This window comes from Cervus elaphus, chromosome 20 (genome assembly GCF_910594005.1).
Source record: "Cervus elaphus chromosome 20, mCerEla1.1, whole genome shotgun sequence".
NCBI lineage: Eukaryota > Metazoa > Chordata > Mammalia > Artiodactyla > Cervidae > Cervus > Cervus elaphus.
In genome coordinates, this window is record NC_057834.1 from 29337906 (window position 1) to 29347702 (window position 9797).

General features: G+C 41.3%; 1 long non-coding RNA gene across 2 annotated transcripts; it reads left to right on the forward strand.

Moving 5' to 3' along the window:
- Nucleotides 1-97: 97 nt before the first annotated feature.
- Nucleotides 98-6344, forward strand: LOC122677595. 2 transcript variants are annotated; one of them, XR_006335851.1, is made up of 4 exons: nucleotides 98-290; nucleotides 3544-3661; nucleotides 5280-5501; nucleotides 5920-6344. It is a non-coding gene; the product is annotated as an uncharacterized LOC122677595 (long non-coding RNA). The 2 variants fall into 2 exon arrangements; XR_006335850.1 differs by having other exon boundaries at nucleotides 100-290; nucleotides 5293-5501.
- The last annotated feature ends 3453 nt before the right edge of the window (nucleotides 6345-9797 follow it).

Genomic DNA, 9797 nt, shown 5'->3' on the forward strand with positions numbered 1-9797 from the left:
GCTGGGCTCAGTACGCTTAGAGCGGTTGGCGCTGGAGGCGCGAGGGAGAACGCTGGGCTCTAGGCGGAACTATTTTTCGCGGAGTTGACGTCCAGTCGGAATTGGATTCTGCAGGAAGTGGGAGAGCCGCAGTTTGGGCAAGCAGTCCAGCACGGCCGCGGAATTCTCGAGGTCCGTGGACGTGTTTGGCTTCAGAGGTGAAGAGCGAAAGTGGATAGAGGGTTTCTGGAGACTTAAGCTAAGCTCAGGGTAACAAGGAAAGGAGGACGTGGGGCTGTCAGTGGGGCAAGGTAAGTCATAGAGTCTCAGAGTGTTAATAATGCTGATGCTTTTTGAGCAGAACTCCCGGGTTCTGTGTTGGATGCTTACAGGTGTTATATTTTTTCAGTTCAGTTCAGTCGCTCAGTCGTGTCTGACTCTTTGCGACCCCATGGAATGCAGCATGCCAGGCTTCCCTGTCCATCACTAACTCCCCGAGCTTGCTCAAACTCATGTCCATTGAGTCGGTGATGCCATCCAACCATCCCATCCTCTGTCGTCCCCTTCTCCCGCCTTCAATCTTTGCTAGCATCAGGGTCTTTTCCAGCGAGTCAGTTCTTTGCCTCAGGTGGCCAAAGTATTGGAGTTTCAGCTTCAGCATCAGTCCTAATGGATTTTCAGGACTGATTTCCTTTAGGATTGACTGGTTGGATCTCCTTGTAGTCCAAGGGACTCTCAAGAAGCTTCTCCAACACCACGGCGCCCAGCTTTCTTTCTAGTCCAACTCACATCCATACATGATTACTGGAAAAACCTTAGCTTTGATTAGACATACCTTTGTCAGAAAAGTAATGTCTCTGCTTTTTAATATGCTGTCTAGATTGGTCATAGCTTTTCTTCCAAGGAGCAAGTGTCTTTTAATTTCATGGCTGCAGTCACCATCTCCAGTGATTTTGGAGCCCCCAAAAGGAAAGTCTCTCACTGTTTCCATTGTTTCCCCATCTATTTGCCATGAAGTGATGGGACTGGATGCCATGATCTTAGTTTTTTGAATGTTGAGTTTTAAGCCAGCTTTTCACACTCTCTTTCACTTTCATCAAGAGGCTCTTTAGTTCTTCCACGCTTTCTGCCATAAGGGTGGTGTCATCTGCATATCTGAGATTAATGATATTTCTCCCAGCAATCTTGATTACAGCTTGTGCTTCATCCAGCTCTGCATTTCTCATGATGTACTCTGCATATAAGTTAAATAAACAAGGTGACAATGTACAGCCTTAACGTATTCCTTTCTCAATTTGGAACCAAACTGATCCATGTCCCGTTCTAACTGTTGCTTCCTGACTTGCATGCAGATTTCTCAGGAGGCAGGTCAGGTGGTCTGGTATTCCCATCTCTTAAAGAACTTTCCACAGTTTGTTGTGATCCACAGTATCTTTTTTAGGATTCATTAAAAAGGGAAAAGGGGCTAATAGATACCATCATCAATTTAGAGATTAACTCAGAGAAATTATGCCGCTGACTTAAAGCTATGTGCAGAAGTTCGTTCGTGCGTGCGTGCTAAGTCACTTCAGTTGTGTCCAACTCTTTGTGACCCTATGGACTGTAGCCCACCAGGATCCTCTGTCCATGGGATTTTCCAGGCAAGAATACTGGAGTGGGTTGCTATTTCCTACTCCCATGTAGGATAGAATCCTGGCCTTTTCTTCTGCCTCCCTTCTTTCATGCTGCCACAAGAGCCAGGCACTGCGGGTGCCTTCCAACACTGAACTGTTCTCTGAACACACATGTCCCTGAGTGAGGTGGATTGTTTAGCTGATGCCTGAATGAGGGGCAGGCACCTCATTCCTAGTCACAAATCAGGGCCTTGCAGCAGAAGATGGGACGATAGGACGGCCTAGTTGTCGGGGAGAGTGGGGGACAACCATTTATGAATTGGGACACTGGAAGATGTAGTAGAACTTGCATCTGACTGTAGGGTACAGTATTAGTGAGGGTGATGTACTAGTTGGGAAGTCTGGACTGAATCAAGTGAAAAATAATGCTGAGAAGACTGTATTGACAATAGACACAAGTTCTGGTACTTTGTTGTATGGGGGAGTGGAGGCTTTACCTATGAATATAGAAATTTATGCTGATTTGAAGTGAAAGTACATTTCATATTCAGTAGTTTAGGGCTTTCTTTTCCCCTTTCTATGTCCATTTACTGATGTAATTCTCAAAAGTCAGAATCTAATAAAACTCAGAAGTTAGTTAGGAAATAGATTTTTTAAAAACACTGAGAATCTGAAAAAAAGAGACCTTTCTCATTGGCACTTACCAAATCAAGCTGATTACTTGTGAATTCATGTAACTCCACTAGGCCATATCTTAGAAACAAAGAAAAGGAATATAGATAGCATAATGGCTGAGAACTTAGCTCTTCAGTCAGAAGAACTGACTTTAAATCCCTCATCAGAGTGCTTACCATCTATGTGGACTCAGGCAGCTTGCTTAACCTAACTAAACTGGTTTTGGCATCTTTAAAATAGCGATAATATCTGATTTATAGGGTGTCATGAAGATTAGATAGATTTATTCCTGTGAAGTATTTGGCAGAACAGTATTAATATTGCCAGTTATTTTGACTATTATTATTTATACACTATCCTAGTAAAATATCCTGCAAATGTTAAGTGTTCAACCATTGTTAAGAGTCCAGACAAGGAAAGGTGACCTATTTGTAAACCAAAAATAGAATGAACCATATGGAGAGAGAAAAGTGAGGTGAAAGCAGAGCAGAATGACTGTATTTATAGGATAATAATTGTGTATTTGGAGAATAATTTTACTGTAGATATGGCAAATTGATAGTTTATTAGAATTAAAGTTAAGAAAAAACTAATAGGTGTTTATTCAGGTTGTCTTGATTATAAGGGTAGATCTGGTTTTTGAAAATATAGTTGTCTGTTACTGGTCATTGTGGAGTAAGAAGGCAGAACATCAGAAATACAGAAATCCCAACCTAGACTTTCTTGAGTTTGTCATCATTCATAAAGACATTAACTACAGCAGAAAATTAGATTCCACTACTCTTTATGACTGTAACATCTTTTTCCCCTGCATCTCTATACCCTCACATGGTCCATATCTGCTCTTATATTTCATTTTCCCTCTCAGCCCTCCTGCCATTACCTCCCTTCCCAGCCTAGACCACAGATTTATCAATATCCAGATGCCCCGTGTTTCCTTGCCTCAGACCCCAGTGCCTGTCAAAACCTTAATCCTGAGTCTGTCCCATAAATCTCCAGCTGAGCACTTTGGAGGAAATAACACAAAGTGACATAGAACAGATTCTGGGTCTGCAGCTTCAGCTTACCCCAATTCTTGACACTCCTTTATCATTTGTCAGTTCCCGGTCTTATAACTTTCAGTGATAACCACCTCCTCCTTCCTCAGCTTCAACTTCTTTTTTGTTACAAGGTGACTAGTCTAAAAGGTATTTTTCAAGCACTCAACACACATTCACATGTGCCTGCGATTTTAATGCTAGTTCCTTTTTTAATTCGTGTTCTTTTTCTATTGTAGGTTGCACTTTAGATCCCAGATGACAGACCTGTAAAGGCCGAGCAGACCTTTGACTGACAAGATGGGGTGCTCAGTGAGACCATCACAGCCTGCAACTAGGACTTTATCTTGAACTCAGGTGGTGTTCTTGTGGTAGCTAGTGCTTTTGGTTGAAATTTTTTAAATCTCTGTTTAAGTGACAAGATTTCCAAATTGTTTCTGCTTTTTTTTTTTAAGTGGGTTAGTAAGGATGAAAAGTTGATTCACTTGGTCTAGTGTGGTAGGAATAGGTGAAATACTAAGATTGGGTTTTATGCCCTCCTTGCCATCAAAGACCCACTCATTGGAGGATGGAGATTTCCTCGGGGCCACAGACATTTCCAGCAACCTTGTACCTAGTTAATTGAGAAAATCCAAGCCCTCATGTGATGTATCTCAGCTTCCTGTCCACCCCACATTTATCTGCCCCTCTCTTATTGGTCTTGGAAAATGAATAGCACCCACTCCGCCCGTGCTATTGACCAGTGCCCCTTCCTAGACCTCTGTTACCTTTCACGCCATTGGTCAGACGCTTCTTGAAACCTGAATCCCTTTGCTTCTCTCCTGTTTGTTCTACTTATCTCATGCTGCTTAGGGCCTCTTTCTCTGCCTGTCCTTTAAATAGCATACGTTTAAACCTTGATTTTTTTTCTTTTTTCTTTTTGATGAATATTCCCATTCAGAGTACCATCCATGCTCATTGTTTCAAGCTATTTGCTTCAGGATCCTAAAACTGCTGCTATACCTGACTTCTTCCTCGAGACTCAGACTTTTGTTTGCCTGCTAGATAGATCCATTTGGGAGGGCTCATGAGCCATTCAGATTCTAATTTATCCCTTCCTTTTCTTTCAGCTACCAATCTATCTCACTGTTGCCTCCAGCCTTACAACCCTCACCTACATCCCCCAATTTGTCTTTTCAGTAGCAGCCAGAATGATCAGTCTTAAATGTAAATCGGACCATTTTACTGGTCTGTTTAAATGTCTACAACCCTCCCCCGCCCCCTGCCACCTCCACCATCACCTGCAAGATAAAGTCTACCTCCATAGCCTGTATCCTAGGACCTCCATAATCTCACCACTGTTTATGTTTCCACTATCATCTTCCATCACACCCACTTCCCCTCCATGATTCTGTTTTACACTTAGAGAACTTTTCATATTCTTCTTGACACTGTCTGGATGTCTTGATTTTCTTTGCCTAACTCCTACTTTCTTTACTTATTTTTCAGAGATCTTCTAGAAAGCCTTTCCCTAATCCACAGACTGAGTTAGTTGACTTTCCTTCTGACTTTCTGAGTGTTGATTGATTTATCCAGAAAATACTTAGCCTCTTATTTTATGCCAGACACTGAGCTAGATATGGAAATATAATAATGAACAAGTAAATGTAAAAGTCAATCTAATAATTGACCTGACAAAGCTTATACTCTCATAGGGAAGGGAAACATGAATTTAAAAAAAAAATGTAGTTCAGTCTGAATGGTTCCATGCTTGTGAATAGATAGGAATTAGCCAGATTAAACGCTGGAGGGCAAGATAGAGACAACTGTAAAGGCCCAGACAGGAGAGGAGAGCATAGTCCAGGAACAGAGATTCTAGATGCAGGGCTGGGGAAGCAAATAGGCTTAGATCATGAAGAGTATTGCTGATCATGTTAAGGCATTTGACCTTCTTCCTAAAGATTATAGTAAAGTTGAAAGGTTTCAACATGATTAGGTTTATATTTTAGGTGATGACTCTGACTACTGTGAGAAAATGGAATTGAGGAGTGGCAAGACTAATGGAAGGAAAACCAGTTAGGCCATCATTGTAGTAATCCAAGGAAAAGAAGATGGCGGCCCGTACTAGGGCATTGCCAGCGTGGATGGAATTATAAATCCCGGAGGGATCCAGGAAGTAGAACTGGCAAGATTTGACAACTGGATTGGAAGGCCAGAGGTGAGAGAAATAAAGAGTAGAGTTCCATAAACAAGTTTTAGTGAAGACCCTATTTGCTGTCATATGTTCACAGCCTGAAAGTCCTTAGACATTGTAGATGCTTGATAAATATCTGCTGAGCGAGAGTTTTCTGGCTTGAGCCTAGATAAATGGAATGCCATTTTCTGATTTAGGAAACGTAGAGGTGAAGTTACTGGGGGAGGTGACTGATGATTGAGTTTTGAATGTGTCTATCTCAAGATGCCTGTGGAAGATACACGTGAAAATGACAGATATGATGCAATTGGGAGAAATCTCAGGCATATTCTTTGTATACTTTAAAAAAATAAAGATTTATGTTTTATTGAAATGATCTGTTTTGTGTCTGTCTCCACTATTACACAGGACTGATTCTTTTTTTTTTTCTCTTTTTTTCTAGCTTATTTTTCAATTGGAGGAAGATTGCTTTACAGTGTTCCTACTATCCAGCAACTTGAATCAGCCGTAATTACATATATATCACCTCCTTGGGCCTCCCTCCACCCCACTCCACTGCCACCCCCATCCTGCCCCTTCAGGTGGTCACAGAGCACCTGGCTGGGCTACAAGGGCTGGTTCTAAATGACTTGATTCCCTAGCACCTTACACCGTGTCTGGCACAAATAGGGCACCTGGTCATTGTTGAACTGAACTACTCCTTTTTAAACACGGTACATCTAACAGGAGAAATGAATAGTAGTAGTCTCTGAGGAGGGAGACTGGGGCTCAGAGTGAAAAGATTTTATTGTATATATTTTGGTTCTTCATGCCTTTTCCCTCATTTGCTTATATTTCCTATGAAAAATAAAAATGATGAGAAAGAAATGCTCAATTTGTATGAACTTTAAACTGAAAAAATATTCCACCTATGATCTGATACAGAAAGTGAAAGTGAAGTCGCTCAGTCGTGTCCGACTCTTTGTGACCTCATGGACTGTAGCCCACCAGGATCCTCAGTCCATGGGATTTCCCAGGCAAGAGTACTGGAGCGGGTTGCCATTTCCTTCTCCAGGGGATCTTCCTGACCCAGGGATCGAACCCAGGTCTCCCACATTGTAGGCAGACGCTTTACTGTCTGAGCTACCAGGGAAGCCCATGATCTGATACAGAGTAGAATATTAATGCTATATGAAGTCATACTGTTAATAGCATTTTTGACCACATCACATTATCAGCTTTTTTACAAATTTGATGGTTGTATCATTGTTGCTATTGTTCAGTTCGTTATTAGATAAATAACATTTATGTCTTTAAAAAAGTGAAATTATCAGCACATACTTTATATCAAGGGCATCAGAAAATCTTTGAAACTATGTATTGTGAGGTATAGTTAAAACTTACTAAGCCAGAGGAGTATGGTACTTTTATATCTGCCTAACAATTCATATGAGAGAAAACAGTGTGCCTCTTTGACCTGTCAGTTAACGTTTATTGTTTGCTAACATTACAAGTAGTGTCCAACATGCAAAACCCTTTCTTTACAAGTGTTGGAATGTTCCTTTTACATCTTCAGTTCAGTTCAGTTCAGTTGCTTAGTCGTGTCCGACTCTGCGACCCCATGAATCACAGCACTCCAGGCCTCCCTGTCCATCACCAACTCCCGGAGTCCACCCAAACCCATGTCCATCGAGTAGGTGATGCCATCTAGCCATCTCATCCTCTGTCGTCCCCTTCTCCTCCTGCTCCCAGTCCCTCCCAGCATCAGAGTCTTTTCAGGGGTCAACTCTTCACATGAGTCGGCCAAAGTATTGGAGTTTCAGCTTCAGCATCAGTCCTTCCAATGAACACCCAGGACTGATCTCCTTTAGGATGGACTGGTTGGATCTCCATGCAGTCCAAGGGACTCTCAAGAGTCTTCTCCAACACCACAATTCAAAAGCATCAATTCTTCGGTGCTCAGCTTTCTTCACAGTCCAACTCTCACATCCATACATGACCGCTGGAAAAATAGCCGTGACTAGACGGACCTTTGTTGGTAAAGTAATGTCTCTGCTTTTTAATATGCTGTCTAGGTTGGTCATAGCTTTCTTTCCAAGGAGTAAGTGTCTTTTAATTTCATGGCTGCAATCACCATCTGCAGTGATTTTGGAGCCCCAAAAAATAAAGTCAGTCACTGTTTCCATTGTTTCCCCATCTATTTCCCATGAAGTGATGGGACCAGAATGCCATGATCTTAGTTTTCTGAATGTTGAGCTTTAAGCCAACTTTTTCACTCTCCTCTTTCACTTTCATCAAGGGGCTTTTCAGTTCCTCTTCACTTTCTGCCATGAGGGTGGTGTCATCTGCATGTCTGAGGTTATTGTTATTTCTCCCGGCAATCTTGATTCCAGCTTGTGCTTCCTCCAGCCCAGCATTTTTCATGATGTACTCTGCATATAAGTTAAATAAGCAGTGTGACAATATACAGCTTTGACGTACTCCTTTTCCTATTTGGAACCAGTCTGTTGTTCCATCTTAATTGTAGTTAATTATGAGTGAATATGTAATAATGCTTTTATAGATTGTGAGTTGGCATTTTAGTGTATAATTTTTTTTTAAAAGGTTGGGGTTCTAGGTGCACTACAGATGCCCTGATACTTAGAGGTGAATTCTAGGAGCATTTTGTTCCCACAGCCTACTCACTGGGTGGCGCTGTTGTATTAGTGTTGACCTCACACAATTTAGATGTTTTCATTTTCTTTTACGTAAGTAAATAGAGTGATGGACATTGAACACAGTGTTCTAGGTGGGAAAGTTAGATTCTGACTTTGTTGGCTTTAAGATACGTATTTAGAGTTCAGGCTTAGGACAAACAGCCTTGAATTCAAAGCAGGTCTCTGTTTTTGTATTGCCTTATAATCATTCCAAATCTGTTAATTACTTCATTCCTCATCTGTGTCCATCTTTATTAGTACATTTGGGAACTGGGCTATACATTTGAGTTACTTTAAACAGCATCTTTGTTTTGGTTTCAAATGAAATTTTTAGTCTGAAACCATAAAATATATGTCCTTTGTTAATTTGTGATGAACTCTAAACCAGATGTAAGGAAGCAAAAATTTGATATATTCTACTTTAACCTCCTAGTATCCTATCCTCAACTTTCACATCATCCTGTATTGTTGTAACATAGCATAGAGAACCTTGGGCTTCCCAGGTGGCGCTGGTGCTAAAGAACTGGCCTACCAATACAGGAGACGTAAGAGTTGCTGGTTTGATCCCTGGGTTGGGAAGATCCCCTGGAGGAGGGCATGGCAACCCACTCCAGTATTCTTGCCTGGAGAATCCCATGGACGGCGGATCCTGGTGGGCTATGGTCCATGGGGTCACACAGAGTTAGACACTACTGAAATGACTGAGCAGCAGCAGCAGAGAGCCTCAGAAATCAGTAGCCCGTATAGATTGAATATTGATAAAAATATTTGTCTAATGTGACTGTTTAAACTATGACTTTTGTACTCTGGGTATTTCTGAATTTGGTATTGTGATACCCTATAGTGAGATCAGTCCTGGGTGTTCATTGGAAGGACTGATGCTGAAGCTGAAACTCCAATACTTTGGCCACCTGATGTGAAGAGCTGACTCATTGGAAAAGACCCTGATGCTGGGAGGGATTGGCAGGAGGAGAAGGAGACGACAGAGATGAGATGGCTGGATGGCATCACCGATTCGATGGACATGAGTTTGAGTAAACTCCGGGAGTTGGTGATGGACAGGGAGGCCTGGCGTGCTGCGATTCATGGGGTTGCAAAGAGTTGGTCACGACTGAGCGACTGAACTGAACTCATAGTGCTACCAGGTATTTCAAGGAAATTTAAGAGATTCTTGGGGAGGAGGGTTGGGAAATGTGAACACTTATGTTAATCATTTATAACAAATTTTGGAAAAGGAAGTTAAAAAATAGAACCAATAATGATAGTACCAGAAAACTGGAGATAACTAGCTTTTTTGTCAGAGTTTTAGTGTCACTTCAGTGACATTGTCACTCCAGTAGATTGTCATTCCAGTAGATTCTTTTATGCTAGTAACTTGTTATCTAGAGTAAATCTTCTAGTACAGACTTTATTTAATGAACTCTTAGAAGGAAATCACTTCTAAGTTCTCAACATCTTCTTTCCATAGCCCCTAATCTTATTTCTCTCAAAAAGAAAGCTGTATCTGTGTGTTTTATCAAAACATTTCTACATAAGTACCAGTTAAGAGTATCTAATTTCGTCATTAGTATTTGAAAAAAGTACCCTTTAGTTTTCACTGACTGTTAAGCAGGCAACCAATAAACAAATTGACCATATAAATTCA